This window comes from Ovis canadensis, chromosome 6, assembly GCF_042477335.2.
Source record: "Ovis canadensis isolate MfBH-ARS-UI-01 breed Bighorn chromosome 6, ARS-UI_OviCan_v2, whole genome shotgun sequence".
Lineage (NCBI taxonomy): Eukaryota > Metazoa > Chordata > Mammalia > Artiodactyla > Bovidae > Ovis > Ovis canadensis.
Window position 1 is genome coordinate 112,679,515 of NC_091250.1, and position 26,809 is coordinate 112,706,323.

Below are 26,809 nucleotides of genomic sequence, written 5' to 3' on the forward strand. Positions count from 1 at the left end.
CTCAATTTCTCTACATGCAAGTACACACACACACATACTAGCGATAAAAAAATAACAGCAAATTGAATGGAAAGCTGTTAAACTTACATGGAGACAATAATTCTTTCCTCACAGCCTTGTGGGGATGGGGTTGTCATTGTTCAGTCTCTAAGGTGTCTGACTCTTTGGGACCCCATGGATTGTAGCATGCCAGGTTCCCCTACCCTTCACTGTCTCCCACTTTGCTCCAATTCATGTCCTTTGAGTCAGGGATGCTATCTAACCATCTCATTCTCCGGCACCTCCTTCTTCTCCTGTCTTCAATCTTTCTCAGCATCAGGGTTTTTTCCAGTGATGGTTTTTCCCAACTCTTTGCACCAGGTGGCCAAAAGTATTGGAGCTTCAGCACCAGTCCTTCCAATGAATATTCAAGATGGATTTCCTTTAGGATTGACTGGCTTGGTTTCCTTGCTATCCAGTGCACTCTCAAGAGTCTTCTCCAACACTACAATTGGGGGATGGGGAGTGAGGATTAAATGGAAAGCAAAGTACTTCAGAGCTCCAGACAAACTTGGGCTTGACTCCCTGCTCTGCTGCTTATGAGATAACCTTAGGTAGGTAATTCCCCTTTTATGAAGCCTCAATATCCTCACCTGGCAAGAAGGGATAATAATAGTAGCTTCACATGGTTGTTGAGAAGGTCTAATAAGATGATCTATATAAAAGCGTTTAACACAATGCCTGGCATTTAGTAAGCACTCAATTGTTGTTGTTGTTGTTGTTCAGTTGCTAAGTCCTGTCTGATTCTTTTGTTGCCACGTGGACCGTAGCCTGCCAGGCTCCTCTGTCCATGGGAGTGGGTTGCCACTTCCTCCTCCAGGGGATCTTCCTGACCCAGGTATCGAACCTGGCTATCATCTCCTGTGACTCCTGCAATGCAGGTGGATTCTTTACCACTGAGCCACCGAGGAAGACCACAGACAGACATTCCTAAAACCAAATAGCACTAGAGGAGTGGTCCCCAAAGGATGCCATTCAGGAGTCCTACAGGATTTGATGTAATCAAATTCATGTGGAAATCCTATTAGCAGTCACTTCAGAATTGCTCTCACCATCACTGCTACCACTACGTTCAGGCCACCTCATCCTGTACCCGATGATTGGTGCAGCCTCCTGACTGCTTTCTCAGTCTCTCTACTCTCCCCATTATACTCTGTCCCCATTAGCCAGAGCAATTCTTTTAAAACATAAATGAGACCATGACTCCCTTTACTAAAACCCTATTGTAGCTTCCAATTTCACTCACAATAAGACCCCCAATCCTTGTAACATCCTATGGGGCACTATGATCAGCTTGACTACTCTGTACCCCTTGTTTGCTGGTTCTTAATCTCATCTTCTTCCATTTTTTAAAAATATATATATTTATTTAATTTAGCTGGGCTGGATCTTAGTTGCAGCACATGGGATCTGGTTCCCTGACCAGGGATTGAACCTGAGCCCCTTACCTGGGGAGCTTGGAGTCTTAACCACTGAACCACCAGGGAAATCCTGACCTCATCTTCTTTTCCTCTTCCCTGGTTCCTCTGTGCCAGCTGTAGTAGCCTCTTTGCTGTTTGGTAAAGATGCTAGCTAGCTCTTTGCCTTCTGCCCTTTTGCACTGGATGCTTCCACTACCCAGATCTATTGTCTGTCAGTTATTTCCTTTTCTCCTTCAAGCCTTGCTCAGCATCAACTTTGCAATGATGCTTGCTTCATTTAAAATTGCACCCTTTTTAATGGCTGAGTAATACTCCATTGTGCATATATACCACAGCTTTCTTATCCATTCATCTGCTGAATGCATTTGAATCAGTTCTAATGAGATGGATGAAACTGGAGCCAATTATACAGAGTGAAGTAAGCCAGAAAGAAAAACACCAATACAGTATACTAACACATATATATGGAATTTAGAAAGATGGTAATGATAACCCTGTATGCGAGACAGCAAAAGAGACACAGATGTATAGAACAGACTTTTAGACTCTGTGGGAGAGGGAGAAGGTGGGATGATTTGGGAGAATGGCGTTGAAACATGTATAATATCATGTAAGAAATGAATCACCAGTCTAGGTTCAGGATTGGGAACTCATGTACACCCGTGGCAGATTCATGTTGATGTATGGCAAAATCAATACAGTATTGTAAACTAAAATAAAGTAAAATCAAAAAGAAAAAGAAAAAAAAAATTGCACCCTGCCCCTCTTCCCCCCAGGGCTACTGATTTCCCTTGTCCTGCTCCACTTTTAATTTTTCCATCACGGTCATCGACTACTTAATTTATTTATGTATGATGGTTATTGTTCACTTCATTTTCCTGCAGTAAAATGGAACCTTCTGCATTCATAGTGTGTGACTGTTTTATTAACAGTTTGTTCACAGATCTAAAAGAATGTCTGCCAAATGAGTATTCAAAAATTATTTACTGCACAAAAAACTAATCCATTACTAATATTGTTATTTTATATATTCAGTTCAGTTCAGTTCAGTTCAGTCGCTCAGTCGTGTCCGACTCTTTGCAACCCCATGAATCGCAGCACGCCAGGCCTCCCTGTCCATCACCAACTCCCAGAGTTCACTCAGACTCACATCCATCGAGTCAGTGATGTCATCCAGCCATCTCATCCTCTGTCGTCCCCTTCTCCTCCTACCCCCAATCCCTCCCAGCATCAGAGTCTTTTCCAATGAGTCAACTCTTCGCATGAGGTGGCCAGAGTACTGGAGTTTCAGCTTTAGCATCATTCTTTCCAAAGAAATCGCAGGGCTGATCTCTTTCACAGTGGATTGGTTGGATCTCCTCGCAGTCCAAGGGACTCTCAAGAGTCTTCTCCAACACCACAGTTCAAAAGCATCAATTCTTCGGCACTCAGCCTTCTTCACAGTCCAACTCTCACATCCATGCATGACCACTGGAAAAACCATAGCTTTGACTAGACGGACCTTTGTTGGCAAAGTAATGTCTCTGCTTTTTAATATACTAATTAGGTTGGTTATATTGGGCTTCCCTGATGGCTCAGACTGTGAAGAATCTGCCTGCAATGCAGGATACCTGGGTTCAATCCCTGGATCAAGAAGATATCCTGGAGAAGGGAATGCCCACCCCCTCCAGTATCCTTGCCTGGGAAATCCTATGGACAGAGGAGCCTGGTGGGCATGGAGTCTCAAAGAGTCAGAGCCTGGTGGTCCATGGAATCTCAAAGAGTAGGACATAACTTATTAGTAATAGATTAGTCGTTCATTCAGTATTGAAGTGAAGTCGCTCAGTCGTGTCCAACTCTTTGCGACCCCATGGGCTGTAGCCTACCAGGCTCCTCTATCCATGGGATTTTCCAGGCAGTAGTCCTGGTGTGGATTGCCGTTTCCTTCTCCAGGGGATCTTCCCAACCCAGGGATCGAACCCGGGTCTCCCACATTGTAAACAGACGCTTTACCATCTGAGCCACCAGGGAAGTCCCATTCATTCAGTAAATATAATACATTCACTAAAATAAATATTTTATATTATATATTATTATACTAGTAATATATTACTAATAAATCTAACATGCCACAGGAGCCTGGCTACTGTCCATGGGGTCTCAAAGAGTTGGACACGACTGAGCTACTAACACTAACATGCCTGCTCCCTTTAATTTTAACATACTAAAGTTATTAATAATATTACTAATGACTAACATTGCTAATAATATAGAATTACTAGTAATTCTGATGTTTTTAATATAAAACTGACAAGTAAGTGTTTGAGATATCACACCACCTTGAGTCTGTTGGACTGTGTACTAGTGTGAGAGAGAATCAGTCTTTGGAAGGCCTGGAAAGAGCACTTAGAGATACCAGTGGAGGAAAGCAAAGACAGAGAAAGGGATCTTACTGGGCTTCTCTATGGAGGCTACCAATGAAGCCATTTGGGGATGCAGTGGTTGTCTTTGTCGTCGGCCTGGAGCTTTGAATAGGATTTTTAAAGAAATGACTTCAATCAGGATCATCTCAGTCACTCAGTCAGTTCAGTCACTCAGTCGTGTCCGACTGTTTGCAACCCCATGAATCACAGCACGCCAGGCCTCCCTGTCCCTATCTAGCAGGTCTCTAAAAGACAAATGCATTGGTCTGACAGATTATGTGATATATCATCAAAGTCTGGATGTAAACTTTCCAGAAGTTTACAGGCAAATGTACACAAAAAAAGGTTCATTTACTGAGCTCACTAGGAAGTATAGCTAAGAGTCAGAATGTACTCATCACTGTGTGTGTTAGTAAGTGTCTTTAGAGAGAAATCCAGGGAATGCCTCTGACCGGTGGGCCTGTCTCACTCCTCCTATTAAGGGAATTCCTTTCTTTTTGTATCAATACTTCCCTCCTCCCACTCTCAATCTGTTCTGTGGACATGCATGCCTTTCTTACTGAAGCAGCAAAATCTTTCCCACTTCTTCCCCAGACACATTGTTTATCATGTTCAGCTTCTACCTCAAGTGTGAAATATATATTTTCTGCATACAAAAGCAAGGTCCTGTTCCCAACCATTTGTTTCAATGGGCCACAGGGGAAATTTGGTGTTTTTTTCACATAACTAGATATGAAATACTGATTTTTCTTTCAACAGTTTACTGAATGACATTTCTCTCTCTCTTTCCCTTCTTTGTTTTTGCTTTTTTCAAATCTCTTAAGGTGAAAGAATCCAAAAATCTTGTGAGCAAAATAAAACATTTAGAACTTGGCACTGGAATGTACTTGCAGGAAACCACTTTCTAAATTCTAATACACATATATTTTTTAAAAATTTCTACACACACATATATATATACATAATACATATATGTATGTTTAGGTTTCTATCAGATAGAACACTGAATTCTATTCAGTTTTCTTTGGGGGAAAATCTCTTTATTTAAACATAGGAAAGTAAAGCATTTTCTTTACTATACTCTGGACTAAGTTTTATATGAAAGTACATCAGAGTGGCCTGTTTTCTAATAGAAATCGTGTCTAGGGACTTCCCTGGTGATCCAATGGTTAAGAATCTGCCTGCCAATGGAGGATACACAAGTTCAACCCCCAGTCCAAGAAGATCCCAGATGTCATGGGGCAATTAAGCTCCTACACTGTAGCTACGGAAGCCAGCACACCTCTAGCCTATGCTCTGCAACAAGAGAAGCCACCACAGTGAGAAGTCTGCGCACCGCAGCTAGAGCGGCCTCTGCTTGACACAACCGGAGAAAGCCAAATGCAGCAACGAAGACTTAGTGCATCCAAGAATAAAAATAAGTACATTAATTTAAAAAAAAAAAAGAAGCCATGTCTAACAAAAGAAGAATTAAAATAAAAGTTCTGAATGCAAAACTACTACAGAGCATTTCAGACTCTGTTAGGGTGATAGTAACTTCTCTGTTTAAAAGTTTTATATTACTGTAGAAGGTAGCTTGGGCTTCCCAGGTGGCTCAGTGCTTGAAGAATCTGTCTGCAATGCAGGAGACACAGGATATGCAGATTCGATCCCTGGGTCAGGAAGATCCCCTGGAGGAGGACTTGGCAACCCACTCCAGTAGTCTTTCCTGGAGAATCCCATGAACAGAGGAGCCTGGCGGGCTACAGTCCATGGGGTCACAAAGAGTCAAACATGACTGAAGCAACTGAACACACACGCACGCAGGAAGTAGCTTATTTAAAGTGACTCTTCCTTCATTTCAGTTGCTATTTAGTCAGTAGGAGCATTGTCACCTTGTTTTGTCATTCCAGAATGAAATTTGCAGCACATTCCCCTACATTATTAAAAAAAAAAAAACTTGTGACCTTTTCCTGAGTTGAGGTGAAGGCAAGCACTCTAAGGTTAGGAAAAAAGGACTCTTGCCCATTCCTTTCAGCAGAAGCCATCTTTATAAGGATCTAGAGTCACAAAATCATCTCAGAAAGTGTTTTGTATTAGACAGCACTTAAATAATAAATCCTATTAATATTATCAACAACACCAGGCAAGATGGCCGGCCAAGTGGTGGAGCGCCAGGCTATGGGCAGAGCTGGTGAGAAGGAAGAGTCAGGAAGACCAAAATAGAACTGATACCTCTTCAGATCCCCAACCGCTGTGTTGCACGTGGCTGAATCACAGGGGAAAGCCATACACCGCACCTGGTGTCAGGGGACCCTATCCATAACCACCTGACTCCAGCTGACTGAGCACTCGGGGGCCCTGGTTTTCTCACTGTGCCCTGAGGTGCAGATACGAAAAGGAATGAACTTTCAACAGCGTAAACAGCAGATGCTCCCTTGCTGAAAGGGCATGTGCAGAAGCGTCTTCTAAGAACCACTAGCATTCCAACCTCGGATTCTTGAGTTTGTTTAGATCCCACGTGCCTTATCCATTTGTTTTAACTTCTAATGATGAAGTGGATCTAACCAAAGATCTTTGTGTTTTCTGACATAGAGTTAAAGAAATGACACATTTCTTCCAGATTTGGTTGCAGACACTTCTTTGAACAAGAAATGAAGTGAGAGAAGTTTCCTTTTTATCTTGAGACTCATTTGGGTTGATTTATTTAGTTTAAAGGACTCTCCCAGAGCCTGACTTTGCCAAGTTTGCATCCTCCTGCCCTGTATGGTTTCACATACTTGCTTTTAGGCCTGAGATGGAAGGAAAAGAAACTCAGTCCTGTTTCATTTTTGAATCCCCCCAAAATGCTGGAAGATAGTGACATGTGGTGACAACATTAAAAAATAATAGCAAAAATATGCTTCTGTTCCAAGAATATAGTACTGCCAGATGGCTGGCACAAGAAGAACATGCCAAAGAATCATTTTCATATTTGTAATTACACGTTGTTTCTGAAAGAGAAATCTAACAGGTGAAGAGAACATTAGTGAAAAGGGTTGAGACGGAAGATTTTGTTTGCCCTGCTTGCTCTAAGAATCCCCTTTAACTCAAGCCATCCTTAGCTCTAAGCCCACATCCACCCCAAACCCTGTAATACTTTGTTCTAATGAGGGCCAGACACAAGTCTCCAGCATGTGCTTTGGTCCCAGCAATAAGCATCATCTGTGGAAAGAGAGAATATGGGTGGTCATCAGTGACAGACCTGCATTACATCCAAAATCCTTACTGGGACAGTAAATAAAGCCTGTCTGACCCAAAATGGCTTATCTTTATGATGACTCAGACTTAATTTCACCCTATTAATAATATGTAGAGAAGGAAATGGCAACCCACTCCAGTGTTCTTGCCTTGGAAATCCCATGGACAGAGAAGCCTGGTGGGCTACAGTCCATGAGATCGCAAAGATGTGCACAGGACTGAAGCGACTAAGCATGCAAACATTAATAATATTGGGCAGAGAGACAGTCACTGGGCTATTCTGTTCATCACTGATACCAGCTTGACTTTACGTAAAGGAAAAAGATCCCCACTTAAGTAGATGGAGGGATAGTATCAGATAACTGGGAGACTCAGGACTGTTGAGCCCAACGGAAGAAAAACTTCCACCATGGCATTTTGGATCTACAAGCCCTAGAGCTGTTGCTATGCCAAGTTCAACTCTATAAAACTCACACCACTTTCCACCTGCTCCAGTCCATCCTTCTTTCCTTTTAAGCAATGCCCAAAGGCCTCAGGGAGAGTAATATAAACTTTGCTCCTCCCAGGAACCTGATCTGGCTGGCTGGACTTCCATTCCCAGAATGCTTTCTGCCTGCACAGTTCATCTGACGCAGAATCGTACAGTGTTGCATTGCTTCACCATTTTAAAATGTTTATTTATTTATTTGGCTGCACTGGGTCTTAGTGCAGCGCTTGGGATCTTCGATTCTCATTCGGCCTGCAGGATCTTTTTATTAATAGTTGCAGCATGCAAACTCTTAGTTGCAGCATGTGGAATCCACTTCCCTGACCAGAGATGGAACCCAGGCCCCTGCATCGGCAGTGTGGAGTTTTAGCCATTTAACTCTATGCTCTTTACCCATCACCTTCTTCAGTAAGTCTGAGAGCCTGTCAATTATGGAGAAGACCTTGGACTATTTTGTCTACCCCTCTTCATCATCATCCCTCCCACAGTGTCTTATCCTGTGTATAATTTGAGTGAATTGCCTTGAATTAAATCACTTCAATGAATAGATCCATATTCCTTCATAGGGAAAAATGCCTTAAGACAAACTGATTCTGGGACACTAGGAGTCTACGTTGTAGACATGGGTAAATTTTTCATAAAACAGTCCAAATCTAACAAAGTTTTCTCCTGAAGAGCAATTAAAAAACCAAATTGGAATGGACGAAACAGTCTTACTAATGGGCTAAAAACAATAGTGATGTCTTAAAAATGATCTGATTTGGGAATAATGTTACTGGGTTAGAACTGAACTCCCTCATTTTCCACTTCTAATCTTTTAAAGTTTATATCCTCACATTGGAAAGAGCTGATGAAATATTTAATAAGTGAAGGCTGATTTTTTTAGTATAAATTTATTTATTTTAATTGGAGGCTAATTACAATATTGTATTGGTTTTGCCATACATCAACATAAAGGCTGATTTTAAAAGTATCAACATAGGACTATTAAAAAAGGAATTGTGTTTTATAAAAGACCCTCCAAGATTGTTTTGTGTGCAAGGAGACAGTCTGAAAATTGATCTCATCCTCCAAACTCTGTCTTCTTAGTCTAAGATGAGGTGCCAAGCTTAGCAATCTGTAGCCTGGAAGGGCACGCATCACAGCTGGATACTCACAGCAACACGAAGGCCCTGTTGGTCTGGAAGGTGAGCATTTCATTTTTCTGCCTCACAGGCAAACAAGTGTTCTATCACAGGATCAAGTGTATTACCAAATAATGAGGAAAAGCCAGGGTGCATGTCTATTCTACGTTGTCTGGAAGTGATAAACTTCCTTGCTGCTGGCACGTGTACCCTGGCAGCCAGAAACTAAAAAGATGTAAAGGCAACAACCCTCCCATTCTCTAGGGCAGGGCCCCGAGTTGCTAACAGCCTCCCAGACTTGAAAAGGTGAGTTAACACGGAGCAGTTACGTTCTAATGGTCAATATTATGACCTTGCTCTTGTTATCCGCACATTTATAAACCTTTAAACCCAGAGTCTTGATAAACACTCCACCCCTACACACACACACACTCACGCACACCAGCCTCTTCTGCTACCTACCCACACACACTGACCAGCATTTTCTTTTCTCTTGGGAACTAGTAGAATCAAGCATACAGAGTGTTGGGTTTGTCTTATGAAGCAGATTGTCCCTTTATGAAGAGCATTATTAAAATGCATGGGTGCTATTTTGTGACATGTTGCCCCAAAGGTCTTTGTATTTAGTTGGTATGGTTATGTCCAGCATTTGCAGCTTTCAAAAGTTACAGGTAAATATAAAATCTCTGCTAAAATCATTGGTAATAAATTCCCTTCACTTCCCATATAAAAGTCCTCCTACAGGTAGGTATAGAAAGCTTCATCAACTGAATAATATGCACTGGTTATTGGATGAAACTCCATGCCCCGTCATATCATGTTTTATGAGCTAGCATCAGCTGAGCTTCTTCTATATGCTAGCTACCATGCCAACTGCCTCTGTATATTGTTTTATTTAATCCTCCCAATAGTTCTAGGATTTAGATATTACTCCAGGTTTTGCCAATGAAAAATTAATGCTACAGAAGTCATTGCTAGTAATATCACTTCAAACTCAGGTTTTCTAAACCTAGCTCCAGATTTTTTTCAACTATATGAAAATGCCTCTCACTTATTTAGTGTCTCAAGTTCTATAACAAAATACCAGCGAATTCAAAGTTAAGAATCATTCACTAAAGGGCCAGATTCTCTAGACAGAATAGAGAATGTATTTATTTCATCAGTTCAAATACCAGTCTGCCCTCTTTGCTTGGAACCAAAGTTAAAACAGAGTGTACTCAAGTTGTATGCTTAAAATCTAAAAATATTGTTGGTGTTCAGTAATTTTTTGAGCAAAGAGTTAAACTGATAACCCACTCTTACTGTAAAACTAATGGGAAATGTCCTACTCATTTCCTGTCTTCATTTTATCTTATTCCCCATGGCTCAGATAGAGGTCTGGAGAAAAATACTTCCTCATGTCCTGCACAAACATCCAGCTTATATAATGATGCTAGGATCCACTAAGACAGAAACCCGAGGTTGCTAAGGGCAGCTGAAAGAAAAGAATTATGTTTCCACCGTGTTTCCCTACACCAAGCCCTAATCCCACGGTATCCAAAGAGCAGCGGTTACTTATTAAATCATTCGCTGTATATCTCAGTTTTTAATCTTTCACTAATAAGAACACTGGACAAAGTTCATCAAGATTTACTGGGCTGTCCAAATGTTTAGTCAACGGGTCATATGATGTTAGAATTATCCAGAGTAGTCTGTTTCCGTAGATAAAGATAATAAAAATTTATGACCGTCCGTGCTTTTAGCAAAAGGAAATTGAATTGCATCCTCGAGTCCAAAGAAAAGCACTTCTATGTAATTGAATAAAGTAATATGACAGTTAATTATTTTGTTATGATAACTCATTGTTGTCTAAGTATCATCTTATCTGGGTTATTTTATCAAAACCAATCAGTGTGTCTTACTTTGTTGTTCAGTAATTAGGTTGTGTCCGACTCTTTGCAGCCTCATGGAATGCAGCATGACAGGCTTCCCTGTCCTTCCCCATCTCCCAGAGATTGTTCAAACTCATGTCTATTGAGTCCATGATGCCATCCAATCATCTCATCCTTTGTCACCCTCTTCTCCTCCTGGGCTCAATCTCCCATCATCAGAGTCTTTTCCAATGAGTGGGCTCTTCCCATCAGGTGGCCAAAGTACTGGAGTTTCAGTTTCAGCATCAGTCCTTCCAATGAATATTCAGGATTTATTTCCTTTAGGATTGACTGGTTTGATCTCTTAGCTGTCCAGGGGACTCTCCAGAATATTCTCTAGCACCACAGTTCAAAACCTTCCATTTTTCATCCTTAGCCTTCTTTATGGTTCAACTCTTAAATCCATACATCACTACTGGAAAAATCATAGCTTTGACTATACAGCTTTTGTCAGGTAAGTGATGACTCTGCTTTTTAATACATTGTCTAGGTTTGTGATAGCTTTCCTTCCAAGGAGCAATCATCTTTTAATTTCATGTCTGTAGTCACCCAAGAAAATCTGTCCTTGTTTCCACTTTTTTCCCACTTTTTCCCCATCTACTTGCCATGAAGTAATGGGACAGGATATCTTACTTACTGATACAGATTTCTAGTATTCTTGCCTTTAGCCCAAGAAAATCTGTCCTTGTTTCCACTTTTTTCCCACTTTTTCCCCATCTACTTGCCATGAAGTAATGGGACAGAATATCTTACTTACTGATACAGATTTCTAGTATTCTTGCCTTCACCATTTCCTCTGAAAACCAACCTTCAGGAGACCCATGGAAAAGATCACGAGGATGCTGTAATTTTCAAAAACTGTTCAGCACAAAAGCAAATGAAGAAAGCTTCAATGGGGACTTCCCTGGTGGCTAACAATCCACCTCCCAGTACAGGGATGTGGATTCAATCCTTGGTCAGGGAACTATGACCCCACATACAGAAGGGGCAACTAGGCCCACACACTGCAACAAAGACCCAGTGCAGCCAAAACCAATAAAAGGTTCCAAAAAACTACAAAATCTATAAAACTTTTGGAGAAGAATGTTTATTCTTTCTTACGACATATCATGCAACACAAAGAATTTTATTTAGATCGGTTCTGTTCAGTTCAGTTCAGTCGCTCAGTCGCTCAGTCGTGTCCAACTCTTTGAAACCCCATGAATCACAGCACACCAGGCCTCCCTGTCCATCACCAGCTCCCGGAGTTCACGCAAACTCACGTCCATCGAGTCAGTGATGCCATCCAGCCATCTCACCCTCTGTTGTCCCCTTCTCCTCCTGCCCCCAATCCCTCCTAGCATCAGAGTCTTTTCCAATGAGTCAACTCTTCGCATGAGGTGGCCAAAGTACTGGAGTTTCAGCTTCAGTATCAGTCCTTCCAATGAACACCCAGGACTGATCTCCTTTAGAATGGACTGGTTTTATTTAGATCAGTGATGCTCAAAGTTTGGAATGCAACATGAACCTGTAGGGAGTTTGTTCATAATTCAGATACCTGCTCCTCACACCCTTGGATATTCTGATTCAGTAGGTTTGGGTAAAGTCTATAATTTTTCTACTCTTTTTTTAGCACTCCTTGTTGCCTTCCCTGCTTTAACTTTTCTTCCTTTTAAGATCCTGAAAGTGAAAGTGTTAGTCACTCAGTTATGTTCGACTCTTTGTGACCCCATGGACTGTAGCCCACCACGCTTCTCTGTCAGTGGGATTTCCCAGGGAAGAATACTGGAGTAGGTGGCCATTCCCTTCTCCAGGGAATCTTCCTGATCCAGGGGTTGAACTCGGGTTTCCTGCATTGCAGGCAGATTCTTTACAGTCTGAGCCACCAGGGATCCGAGATAAGTAAGTTATCTAGGGTATATAATGTTTCTTTGACAGTCTTCTCCTATGTGTTTTGTTCACCAGGGTGGTGTCTGGCACAGAGTGGTGGTGCAAGGGATAGAAGGGAGCAGACGGGGCAACCAGTTATGTGGTCTTCTCAGAGCTCTTTTAGTCTATTGTTAGAGTCAAATGGTGATCCCATGACTGAAATGTCCACTTAATGACTAATACATTATGCCAGGCTTGGCACAGGCTATTGATGTCTTTTGAGGACTGGCACATACGTACCCCACTCTCTTCACTTTTACCTCCTGGCCAACTTCCCTGCCTCCCTACTGCTCATCAGAAGCCCAGGAGACCCAGGAAAGGCTAGTAGAAGTATTGTCAAGGACTAACACAGGGGTGAATTTGTTCCTTCTCATCTAAACATGAAGGAATAAAATGTGAAAGAAGGAAACAAGAGATTAAGGAGAGGGAGAGGGGGAGAGAGAGAACTCTCTAGAGTGAACCTGAGGCAATGGAGTGCGACTTTGCCCAGAAGTTGTCTAGTGACAAGTGCTAATCAACTTTCACATAAAAAGTGTTAATAAACTCTACAGAGCACATTATTTTGGATTCATGAAAAGCCAGATCTGCATCATCTTAGAGCTCTCCTTTCTAAAGAGTTTGACATGCATTACATTTAAGGATAAATTGTGAGAAACTTGGATAGGCTTCAACATTAATGAGCCAGGAGCTTGGTCGAGGCTCACAGGGGACTTAAGATCTTGAACTCACTCCACTGGGTTAATTAAAGGGAGACAGAAAAAAAAAAAACGAAGTGGGGCTAAATTGGGAAAATCTTAGTTTATACTTCAAGCTGTGTCATTTAACTATTTAGATAGCTGTCTTGTTTAAAAGAGATTTAATAATGTGGTAAGTATGAAAATCGTGTAATAGATATGATTCGAATGTGCTCAGTCATGTGACCCCATGGACTGTAACCCACCAGGCTCCTTTGTCCACGGAATTTTTCCAGGCAAGAATACTGGATTGGGTTGCCATTTCTCCCTCCAGGAGATCTTCCTGACCCAGGGATCAAACTCACATCTCTTGCGTCACTGCATTGGCAGGTAGATTCTTTTCCAGTACCACCACCTGGGAAGTCCCAAGTGTTTAAAAGAGATCTAATAATATGATAAGTATGAGAATTGTGTAACGGACATTTATGTTATTGTTTTTTTAATAGGCATTTTGTTATTTATGGAACAGATGGGCTCAATTGAGATCATAGAGTAAGTTTCTATAAGGGAAATTTCCCTTACTGATTTCGATCACAAATTGGAGGACTCCTAGAGAAAAACAGTAGTGTAATACATAAAAGGTCTATAACCCAAGAAGTGCTTGCCACTGTCTTTCTCCTATTCTGTAGATTATATTTGAGTTTTCTAGTGTATTTGCACCATATAGTGCACAAATAAAAATTAATTTGGAGAAAACATGTTATTTTTTAAAAAACTATTCTCTGAATGGGTTACTCTTACCACTTATTCATTCCATAAAATATTTTATAAAGCCTAATAACACTAAGCACTGGAGAGAATTAAATAAATTTGGTCCCTGACAGGCTCTATATAATAACCAACTGTGAAGTGTCAAGTAAACAATATCTATTAATACATAACAGAAACTCAGCATTATTCTACAACTGTGGGATTGATGGGAAAGCTGTAGAGAAATAAAGGATGATTTAGTCCTTAGGTTATGAAACTAAGAAACTCCAATGTCATGCTGTATTTGCCCATGACACTCTGATTTTCAGCTTGAAGAATCCCATCAAATACCTAGCAAAATAAATGAAAAGCAAAGAGAGTAACATTAAATAAAAGGGTAAATTTAGGGCCAGAATATATGTCTCATCAATGAACAAATGGTTCGAAGTCAACTATAATAACAAAAAAATTCTTATTCTGGATATTAACTAAAATCCACTCAGTGCTGATATGGTACATTTAAAACAAAGTGGTTTGGAAACACATTTCAGAAACTTAAAAATACGGTTATTGAAATTTAATAACAGTAAATAACATGGTTGGCTGATAAAGTCAAGAAAGTCCTGTAACAAAGCTAAAAGAAAATGAAAGATTTAGTGAATGTCCAGAGTGTTGAGTTGAAAATAAACACACAAAGAAAAATTATTTTGAAATTTTAGAACATCAGGAATAAAAAGGAAATTCAAACATTTCTAGAGTGGAAAAGAAGATCAAAAACAAAGATAAGAAAGTAGACATCCCAAGGACTTTCCTGATGGTACAGTGGATAAGAATCCATCTGCGAACGCAGGAGACACAGGTTCGATCCCTGGTCTGGAAAGATTCCACATGCTGTGGAACAACTAAGCCCATGCACCACAGCCACTGAGGCTGCGTTCTAGAGCCCACGGGCCACAGTTACTGAAACCCATGCACCTAGAGCCCAGTCCCACAAAAGAGAGGCCTGAACACCACAACAAGAGAGGAGCTCCCACTCGCCACAAACTAGAAAACGCGCAGGCAGGCAGGAAGACTAATGCAACCAAAAACAAACTAATCAATTCATGATTTTTTTAAGAAGAAAGAAAGCAAGCACCCCTGTAGCAACATGAACTTCTTGGTGACAAAGGCCAAGTGCCTTCAAAATTCCAAGAGAAAATACTTTCCACATCAAATTCTAGAATCAATTGCAGATGAAGATGGCTTGTGGAATTTTAAGTACTCACCGTAGTAAACATTTGCTTGTAAATTTTAAGGGACATACATTTACAAGTAATTTTTTGAAATCATCATTAGCTACAAACGTAAAATGAAAGTGAAAGTGAAAGTGAAAATCACTCAGTTGTGTCCGACTCTTTGTGACCCCATGGACTATACAGTCCATGAAATTCTCCAGACCAGAATACTGGATTGGGTAACCTTTCCCTTCTCCAGGGGATTTTCTCAACCCAGAGACGAGCCCAGGTCTCCTGCCCTGCAGGCAGATTCTTTACCAGCTGAGCCACAAGGGAAGACCAAGAATATAGGAGAAGGTAACCTATCCCTTCTCCAGTGGATCTTCCCGACCCAGGAATTGAACCAGGGTCTCCTGTATTGCAGGCGGATTCTTTACCAAGTGAGCTTTCAGGGAAGTTAATGTAAACTATTTTCTATTTGAAAAAAAAGTAAAAATTAATTGTTTTGGAGCAGTCAGAATACAAGATTGCTATCTTGGTGTCTGAAGTCATTTTACAGGATGCATTTTAAGAATATTGTTTCTTTTTTCATTATTATTTTTTAATTTTAAAATCTTTAATTCTTACATGTGTTCCCAAACATGAACCCCCCTCCCACCTCCCTCCCCATAACATCTCTGTGGGTCATCCCCATGCACCAGCCCCAAGCATGCTGCATCCTGCGTCACACATAGACTGGCGATTCAATTCTTACATGATAGTATACATGTTAGAATGCCATTCTCCCAAATCATCCCACCCTCTCCCTCTCCCTCTGAGTCCAAAAGTCCGTTATACACAGCTGTGTATTTTTTCCTGTCTTGCATACAGGGTCGTCATTGCCATCTTTCTAAATTCCATATATATGTGTTAGTATACTGTATTGGTGTTTTTCTTTCTGGCTTACTTCACTCTGTATAATCGGCTCCAGTTTCATCCATCTCATCAGAACTGATTCAAATGAATTCTTTTTAATGGCTGAGTAATACTCCATTGTGTATATGTACCACAGCTTTCTTATCCATTCATCTGCCGATGGACATCTAGGTTGTTTCCATGTCCTGGCTATTATAAACAGTGCTGCGATGAACATTGGGGTACATGTGTCTCTTTCAATTCTGGTTTCCTCGGTGTGTATGCCCAGCAGTGGGATTGCTGGGTCATAAGGTAGTTCTATTTGCAATTTTTTAAGGAATCTCCACACTGTTCTCCATAGTGGCTATACTAGTTTGCATTCCCACCAAGTGTAGGAGGGTTCCCTTTTCTCCACACCCTCTCCAGCATTTATTGCTTGCAGATTTTTGGATAGCAGCCATTCTGACTGGTGTGAAGTGGTATCTCATTGTGGTTTTGATTTGCATTTCTCTGATAATGAGTGATGTTGAGCATCTTTTCATGTGTTTGTTAGACAACTGTATGTCTTCTTTGGAGAAATGTCTATTTAGTTCTTTGGCCCATTTTTTGACTGACTTCAGGCTCTACTACAAAGCCACAGTCATCAAAACAGTATGGTACTGGCACAAAGACAGACATATAGATCAATGGAACAAAATAGAAAGCCCAGAGATAAATCCACACACATATGGACACCTTATCTTTGACAAAGGAGGCAAGAATATACAATGGAGTAAAGACAATCTCTTTAACAAGTGGTGCTGGGAAAACTGGTCAACCACTTGTAAAAGAATGAAACTAGATCACTTTCTAACACCGCACACAAAAATAAACTCAAAATGGATTAAAGATCTAAATGTAAGACCAGAAACTATAAAACTCCTAGAGGAGAACATAGGCAAAACACTCTCAGACATAAATCACAGCAGGATCCTCTATGATCCACCTCCAAGAATTCTGGAAATAAAAGCAAAAATAAACAAATGGGATCTAATTAAAATTAAAAGCTTCTGCACAACAAAGGAAAATATAAGCAAGGTGAAAAGACAGCCTTCTGAATGGGAGAAAATAATAGCAAATGAAGCAACTGACAAACAACTAATCTCAAAAATATACAAGCAACTTGTGCAGCTCAATTCCAGAAAAATAAATGACCCAATCAAAGAATATTGTTTCTTATATTGTTTGTTGGTACAAACTGACAAGATGTCTAAGTTCTGGAAATCTAGTGCACAGCAATGGCAGCCTACTCCAGTACTCTTGCCTGGAAAATCCCATGGATGGAAGAGCCTGGTGGGTTGCAGTCCATGGGGTCTCGAAAAGTCGGACACAACTGAACGACTTCACTTTCCCTTTTCACTTTCATGCATTGGAGAAGGAAATGGCAACCCACTCCAGTGTTCTTGCCTGGAGAATCCCAGGGACGGGGAAGCCTGGTGGGCTGCCATCTATGGGGTCGCACAGAGTCGGACACGACTGAAGCGACTTAGCAGCAGCAGCAATGCACAGCATGGAGGTTATAGTTAGCAAGACTCTGTTGTATATTCAAAGTTGCTAACAGACTGTATCACAAAATGTCCTCCCCAAATAAAAATGATAATTATGTGATAATGGAGGTGTTGGCTAACACAAAAATGGTAATTATATTGTAACATATAGGTATCAGATCAACAAGCTGTAAAATTTTATAGCTCAGTTATATCCCAGTCTTCAAAATCATTGTTACACATCCTAAACTTTAAAAAGATATTTTACTAATAAATATTTATTGAATTAAGTTAATTAGATTGAATCAGAACCAAATTGAATGTCATGTTGGTATATTTCAAAAAGGGCTATCAAATAAGTAAGACTTTGTATCATTGGGCTTCCCTGGTGGCTCAGATGGTAAAGAATCTGCCTGCCAATAAAAGAGACCTGGGTTCAATCCCTGAGTCAGGAAGATCCCTGGGAGAAAGGAGGGCTATAGTCCACGGGATTGCAGAGTCCAACACGACTGAGCGACTTTCACTTTCACTTTGTATCTTTAGTCAGTGTGGTGGTGGTTTAGTCACTCAGTCATGTCTGATGCTTGTGACCCTAGGGACTGTAGCCCGCCAGGCTCCTCTGTCCATGGGATTCTCCAGACAACAATACTGGAGTGAGTTGCCATTTCCTTCTCCAGCACATCTTCTGGGACTGAACCAGGGAGTGAACCCAGGTCTCTTGCATTGCAGGTGGATTCTTTATTAACTGAGCCACTAGGGAAGCCAATCATTGACCAGTACAATATATGCTATTTGGGTTCAAATTCTATCTCCATATCGTACATGCTTCCAGCACTTCATCAAATACATAATTCCCATAAATGTTTCTCCATCCGAATACATAGATATTAATAATACAGTTGTCAGGGCTAAATCTGTTGTTAAGTATTTAACATGACACTTGGAACACAGAAGCTCTTAATGAATGTTTCTTTTTTTATTATTATTATGCCTTTATGTCACTGATCAATCTGGTATGTGGTCATAATGCATGGCAGGCCTAAAGGGTAACTTAGGTCTTTAAGTGAATCATACCCCCAACTGCCAATCACAAAGCTTCTCCTAATGCTGAATTTTTAATGTCCATCCGATTGTCATCATTTCCCTTCTGGATGTAATCTGTGACTAATTAACCTAAACTCAGACTGGATATTCAGGGACTACTGAATTTTGATCTTTTTCTGCCTTAGATTTGCCTTGGAGATCAGGCATGCTAATAAAAGCCACACATTGGTTTTCACATTGTCTCAGCAGACCTTCATGCCAACCATGGATATTAACACGTTTTATTAACCCTGACCAGAGAAAAGATCCTTCAAGGCAAAACATCAAGCATAAAATACAAGATTTTGACTCATCAGTCCCTTCCACACAAGGCCCTTTCTAGTACAAAATATTGCCTCTCTTAGATTGCATCAGATCCCTGGTGGTCCAGTGTTTAAGACTCCATGCTTCCAATGCAGAGGATGCAGGTTCAATCCCTGGTCAGATAGCTAAAATCGCACATGCTGCACAGCCCAACCAAAAAATAAAAAATAAAAATAAATGAGTAAATAATTTAAGAGATCACATCTTACATGTCTCACCAAGATTCCTATCTTGAGATGTGTGGCTCAGGAAAGCCAATTGTGTGCATTTACCCCTGATCCTCGGTTGTTAAAGTGAAGCTGTATCCTGAGGCAGTTTTTAAAAAACAGCTGAAAATTTTTTGACACGTTTTCAGTTGAGAAGTGGGGTCTGTGTTTCTTTGTTGGCATCTGGGTGGGCTTATAACTGCTTTGACCAATGGAGTATGACAGAAGTGATACTATGTCGCTTCTGAGTTTGGTCATAAAAGTCCTCGCATCTTTCACCTTACTCCCCGGAGAACACTTTTTTGGGGTCCTGAATTCTCATGGCAGCCTTGTTAAAAGGAGACCCCTCCTGCCATATGCAGCGGCCAGAAGAAACACTTTCTGGTCAGTGGTTCCAGGTGAAGCCAAACTTGAATTCCTCCAGCCCAGAAGTCGACATGTGAGTGAAGAACCTTCCAGATGACTCCTCCTCTCAACCATGCAGATCATCACTAGCTGTTCCACTCTTCCCAACGAAGGCCTTAGATTTATGGAGCAGTTAAAAGTATCTCTGCTGTACTCAATCAAAATTCCTGGCCTCCAGAGCCTGTGGGCATAAAACAGTAGTTCTATACCACTGAATTAGAGGTGCTTTGTTTTCCAGTAGTAGTAACTGGAACATTTAACAGGAAACCATAGAGGTGGAAATTCACTGTAAAAAAGAAACATACTGTATGAAGGAGAAACATGGAGGGATGTTGTTACCAGGAAACCAGACTCAAGTGCTTACTGTACAGGTACACAGCATCTCCTATCCTTATTTTTTTTAGTACTAGCAAATGTCATCTTCTCCTAATTCTCTGTATCTCTGATACACTAGACACCCCAAAGATAGCTCTCAGACAATTTCCCTGGTTAACTATATGTGAAATATATCTATCAGTGGGGAGAATTTTAATTGACAGTAGGAGAAATCTCTCCTACAGGGTAAGAAAGAAAAAGAGCCTAAGTTTGGGAAACCTCTCTTTGTAAAGGGTACTCTTGAATTCTATTCTTTTGAAATAAGTATGAAAAAATAAGAAAAAACATTTTTAAAATTTTGGTAGAAAAGAAAGATGCTTTATTAATTTGTCTTGCCAAATCATGCACAAAAATTTTTGATGCCTACAAGGCCCTGGATATTTAATAGCTCCTGCTATTGTTTTTTTGACCTGATATGTCTTCATAATATAAGTAATGTGACAAAATATTTAAGGCTCTGCTCCATGCTGTTTTACTATATTTATTATTCATATTGCTGAAGCTAAAAAGTCAAAACACCATCAATTACAAAACTAAAAGCTGGTAGAATATTCATGGCTGCAAAAATAAGTGAATCTCATACAAATGAAAAATACAGAAATGATAATTAATACATTCTAATAAAAAGCAATACACTGATTTTGAAAGGGCTCTATCACTCCCTGAAGTTCTTTAGAGGCATTATTTGCCACTGATTTTGATAATGAGTAAGAGCGCCAATTCAATAATATTAATAATAATAGCCATGTCAATTATCCATTTAATGCTGATAACAAAGAGCCCTATGAATTGGATACATTTTCTCCCTTTTTACAAGTGAAGAAATGAGTAGATCAAGAAAGTATCATTAGTAAGACAGAGCCAGAACATAACAAAGGGTGGTCCATTCTCATAGTGGCCTATATGCCGGGTCAACTATTTAAATAGCACTTGATTTAGAACATATTCCCATGTGCATCATTTAACCTCACTGAATCTGGAAAGTAGTGAGCCAAACTGTGCTTCGGTTTGTAGATAATCTTCAGCTCTGGGAATCTGAACAAATTTCCCCAAGTCAAACCGTAGCTACGAAACACTTTTGTACATCATAACTTCTCAATAAATAATACTTGATATGTGTTCTTCTGTGAGAATAATAAAAAATGCCCCAGTTAGAAATATGGTGGGTTGTGAAGAGAGATTTGGGGTTTGCAGGAGATGTTTTTAGGAAAAAAATTTAAATATCGCAATACCAAAGTTAGGTAACAAAGTGAATGTTTGCTCAGAATGAGAAACTAAATCACCATAAATTACAAATTATAAGAAGCTGAAAAATACCTAGGATGTTGCAAAATCCAGAAAATAGCAAAAAGATTTCTGGAAATAACTACTAACATAGTTTTGTAATAGTTTTTCTCTACATTTTTTGGTTGCATGTTCCTTTATCAGCTTTTTATATGTTGATAATTTTTAAAAATAGCAATCCATAGGAAGAACAAAGAGATAATTCATTCATCTAATAAGACCAGTTGAAATGTTTTCTTTAATTAATGACTGAGAGGAATAAACCACCACCACCCCTGTGCCCCCACCCCAGGCTTTCTTCCTGTTTGTAAAATGACTGCAGCTTTTTGTCCAGTAAATGCAGATTAATTCTGACAAATTCTGCTTCAGTAGTTCCTATCAAATGTATGGTAGGTTGATAATTGTATATGTTGTTTTATTGAGTCTATTTTGTCCTGTAAGAAGTTCTACTTTGACTGAGGAATCAACATGAATGAAATCCTCTGCTTAAAACTGTACACATTCAATGATGGAAATAATCTTCCACAAATTAGCTTTTGAGTTTATAATTTCAAGCCGTGTTTCTCTTTAGGACCCACCTGCTTTCTGTGCTAAGTGCTGGTGTATCACAGCACACCTGCAATACTACACATTCGCGTCACACACCATACCTGAAAACCACACCACATAGCAAAAGCCAGCTATCATTTAACTGATTGTAAGGTTCTTAGATAACAGTAGCAACCTACATCTGCTCTCATTCCAAAATCCCCAAAATGTTCACAGACACTCCAAGGCCTCCCGACAGGAGAATAAATATGAAAAGAGAAGGTCAGAGAGAAACGACTCAGTGGTCTGGGAAGATTACAGTTAAATGTTATCCTTTTGTGAAATTTACAAAAACACTTGGCTGTAGGAAGACATTGCTGGGACTGCTCCAAGACCTCGAAGTTTAAGCTTCCCCAACGTCCTGGTAAACTACTTCTGTCTCCATGAAAAAGGTTGTAGGGAGGAGTGTGCAGGAAGATTGAAAATTTATTAGGGCTTCAAAAGCTTCCCATAATTCTTTGTGGAAAGTATTTGTGAATAGAAAATAAATGTAAAATTATTTAGAATGGCTGTTTACAGTATTGTCCATTGACTATTGACAATTTGTAATTATATTTTGTAAGGATGATCATATTGGTTTCTAACTGGAGATTTGATGCTAAAAAAACTAACTGAAACCCTCTGCCAAACTTCAGAGAAAACAGTTTAGACTGTCAAGGCCATTTTTATCCACTAAAGGTTGGTAGGGGGACTATCTTCTTTTTTATTTTAAATTTATATTTTGTTTATTTGTTTCTGGAAGTATTAGTGCAGCAAATGTTTAATTAAATGGGTCTTTTAAATTTTTATTTTGTATTGGGATATAGCAGAGTAACAAACAATGTTGTAATAGTGTCAGGTGAACAAAGAAGGGATTCAGCTATACATACACATGTATCCATTCTCCCCTCAGCTCCCTTCCCATCCAGGCTGCCACATAACACTGAACAGAGTTCCCTGTGCTATACAGGAGGACCTTGTTGGGGAACTGCTTTTCTTAACACTTTATACTTGTATCAGGTTTTTATAATGAGCATGTATTGAGTGAGTGAAGTCGCTCAGTCTTTCAGTTGTGTCCAACTCTTTGCGACCCCATGGACTGTAGCCTACCAGGCTCCTCTGTCCATGGGATTCTCCAGGCAATAGTACTGGAGTGGATTGCCATTTCCTTCTCCAGGGGATCTTCCCAACCCAGGGATCGAACCTGGGTCTTCTGCATTGTAGACAGGCACTTTACCCTCTGAGAGCATGTATTACTTTTATAATAGAAAAAAAAATTTAGAATTCACTCTATACATTTTTAAACATTAGAACCTATGAAGTTTGTCCTTGATGCAAGAAAATCCAAATAGCAAAAAATAAAATAAAATAAAAGCTTCCCTTAATTCTTTGATTTGGACTTTTTTGGCCAGTTAGCAGGGAATCAAAATTCTAACTGTCTAAGGATCTGACCACACTGTCTTTTCTTGGCAGACAACATCTACATTGAACTGTAAAGGGACAAACCAGAGAACTTAGTGTATCCAAATAACTGAAACTGCAAAACTATGAAACCCAGACCAACTTAAGTGTTCTTGGTCAAGTTCATTTGCACATTTATATTAATTTCCCACTTCACTTGGATTGTATGATCTACAACACTACTTTTAATTATAACCCTTCATTAATCAATCACCATTCATGCTGTGTTAGTGTTATCTATTTATTCAGTATAAAGTGTGAAAATGTTAGTGGCTCAGTCATGTCTGACTCTTTGGGGCCCCATGGACTATTATTGCTCACCAGGCTCCTCTGTCCATGGAACTCTCCAGGCAGGAATACAGGAGTGGGTAACCATTCCTTCTCCAGGGGAACTTCCTGACTCAGTGACTGAACTCAGTTATCCTGCATTGAAGGAAGATTCTTTAAATCTGGCCACCAGGGAAGCCCATTCAGTATAAAGGGCATCATAATCCACAAGGAGCCGTCATCTTCAAGCTGGAAAGACTTGACAACATGAGGGCAAAGGAATGGAAACTCAGGATACATAGAAAGCACTTGGCAATAAAGCTCTTAGTGGCTTTAAATAAACACAAATCTCCAGACAGATGAATTCTTTCCCAAAGAACTGAGAACTGCAAATGTGACTATTGCTCATTTTTGTAACCATTGCATAATTGCAGAAAACAGAGGCAGTATTGAGAATCTAGAAGTGGAAAAGTTGCCCGCTTCAAAAAAAGAGGAACTAGACATATTCGCTGAAAATTTCTAACAAAATGCTAAAATAAATTATTTCATCAAGTAAGAATTACCAACTCAGTAATCAAGGTTGATTTCTGGTGATCAGCCACAATTCTAGATGATAAGGAAAACAATAAGGGAATTCCCTGGTGGTCCAGTGGTTAGGGCTGTGTTCTCACCACTGACTCTTGGTTGAGGAACCTAACATCGCACAGGCCACACTGTGCAGCCAAAAAAAAAGAAAAAGAAAATCTGCTTGTTCCTAAGTTAAGCTGTGTGAAACTCAGCCCTTTTCTCATTCAGGTTTATGATGATTCAGAAAGACTCTCTCAGGCCTTTATTCTCTTTATTTCCTCCTTGAGGTTGATCCTAAGCCCTAGGGAGCACTTTAGAAATTTCCATGTTGTCTCTCCTCCTAGTCAGGAGGAGCTGGTTCTATTTGAGTCTGCTCTGTCTGACTACATCCTGTGTGAGGCTCCTGCTCTGAATATAAATCCTTGCAGAAGGTCCTCGGGGCAGACAAGGGACACTGCCCTCTCCAAGAGCAATCTCATCCATGTGGAGAGACATAGGTTGCTAACTGGAGTCTAGGAAGCCCCCATCAATTTCAGCCTGACATGTGACCAAGGCCCAGGGTCTCTTCTCAGAGAGATGACAGGAGTTGCTAACTTAGTTATTTCAGGATAATCTGTTCCATTCCCATATGTGTTTGCAAACAGCCTTCAGAGCAAATTGATGCTGCTCCTATGAATTCTGAATCCTCCATTTGCAGAAATGAAAATGAGAGTTCACAAACCTGGATAAGCCAAAATGAGAGCAATACCCTGAATTGCTTGGGAAATTACAGAATTCAGTGGAGTTTTCTTTGATTTTGTACAATTACATTTGTTTTTAGAGAGAGTTTAAGAATGAAGTTTAGTTTTTAAAGACAAAAGTGCTGTTTTTGTACACCAAAGATGTGGCTTATAAAATCCCTACCTGACAAAACATCCAGTATCCTTTAAGCATGAGAAAAGGAAGCATTTATCACTCCAGAGCCCACATGAGTCTACAAATTATAATTTCTATCAAACTAACCCCTGTTCTCAATTGAAAAAAAAAAATCTGAGAAATCAGGGAAACACTGTACACATGCAACTTAAAAAAAAAACTGAAGTATAGTTGATTTACAATGTTGTGTTAGTTGCAGGTATACAACAAAGTGATTCAGATATAAATATATGTATTCAGAATATAATATATTCTTATATATTATTCTTTATATGTATGCATACTTTTTCCTTTATAGATTATTATAAAGTATTGAGCATAGTTCCCTGTGCTATACAGTAGACCCTTTCTGGTTATCTATTATATATATATACAGTAGTGAGTTTGAAAGTGAAAGTGAAAGTCACTCAGTCGTGTCTGACCCTTTACAACCCTGTGGACTATACAGTCCATGGAATTCTCCAGGCCAGAATACTGGAGTGGGTAGCTGGTCCCTTCTCCAGGGGATCTTTCCAACCCAGGGATTGAACCCAGGTCTCCCGCATTGCAGGCAGAGGATTCTTTACCAGCTGAGCCACCAGGGAAGCCCAGTAGAGATTTTACATGAATCTTAATTGAAGAAAACTAATACGTTTTTCATACTATCTCAGAGCCAGAAATGACATGGGGACAGAATTATTTTAAATTCCAATATTTCAGGTAAGGAAAATGAGGTTTAAGTGACATCCTCTCGGACAAACAAACTCTAACAGAAATAGAGGTCAAATTTGGGATCTGGGCTCTTGCTTTTCAGACCCTTCACAAGTATGCTATGTGTCAGAAGCTATGCTAGAACTTAAGGACATAAAGATGAATAGTCACAGTCTTAGCTTTAAGATGCAAGAAGCTAAGACAGGAACATAAAATGGACCCCAGGTGGCTCCAATCTCTGGGCCCAGGAGAACTCCCAGCACTTCTGTTTTCGGGAGAGTGCTGGAACTGGCTCTCAACCAGCTCACAAAGCCAGGTGTATGTGTCTCTCCCCAATTCCATGTTCAGTGACACTATGTCACTTATTGATTGACAATGGTGAGAAAATTTACACCAGGGGAACCAACAAACCAGCAAATGTTACAACTCAGGGCTTCCCAGTCAGCTTTAAAACATTTAGTCTCTCACCACTACCTCAGGGAGTCCCTTATTGCTTCCACCATCCTCTCTAACCCTGAGCTTTGTTCCACACAAATCTTCCAAAATTTTCTTGTGCCCCTAAATAGAAACAGGATCTTGTCATTTTTAGGAAACTGAAGCTATTGCAAAGGTAACAAGAAATCTGATAAGCACAAGAAGAAGTTCCAACAGTTCCTATAGTTTGCACTGTTCTCTCTACCCTAGCCTCTAGTCGTCTTCCTAGTTCAGCTCTGAGTTCATAAATGAATAAGACAATGTACGTAAAGTCTGCAGTACAGTGCTTCGCATACAGGATAGGGCCTCTGGTTCTTGGTTGTGCACTTAAGTGAAGAGGCCAGTGAACAACCATTCTGTCTTTGAAATATTATTGCAGGGAGGAAGCCAATTCTGGCTCCATGTTGGAAACTGTTTCTTTGATTTGGTTTTATTATTATAATCACCCTCAGTGGCTTACCTGGAGGACACTGCCCCTCTGCTTGATGGTAAACTAAAGTGCCTTTGCTCAGCTCATGGAGAGATAGTTTGTCCCTGTCTGCCCATGAATAGAAGAGATTAACATACCTTTTGTAAAGGCTGCCCATTCCCTTGGAGATGTTCTGCAAGGCTGAAGACCCTTT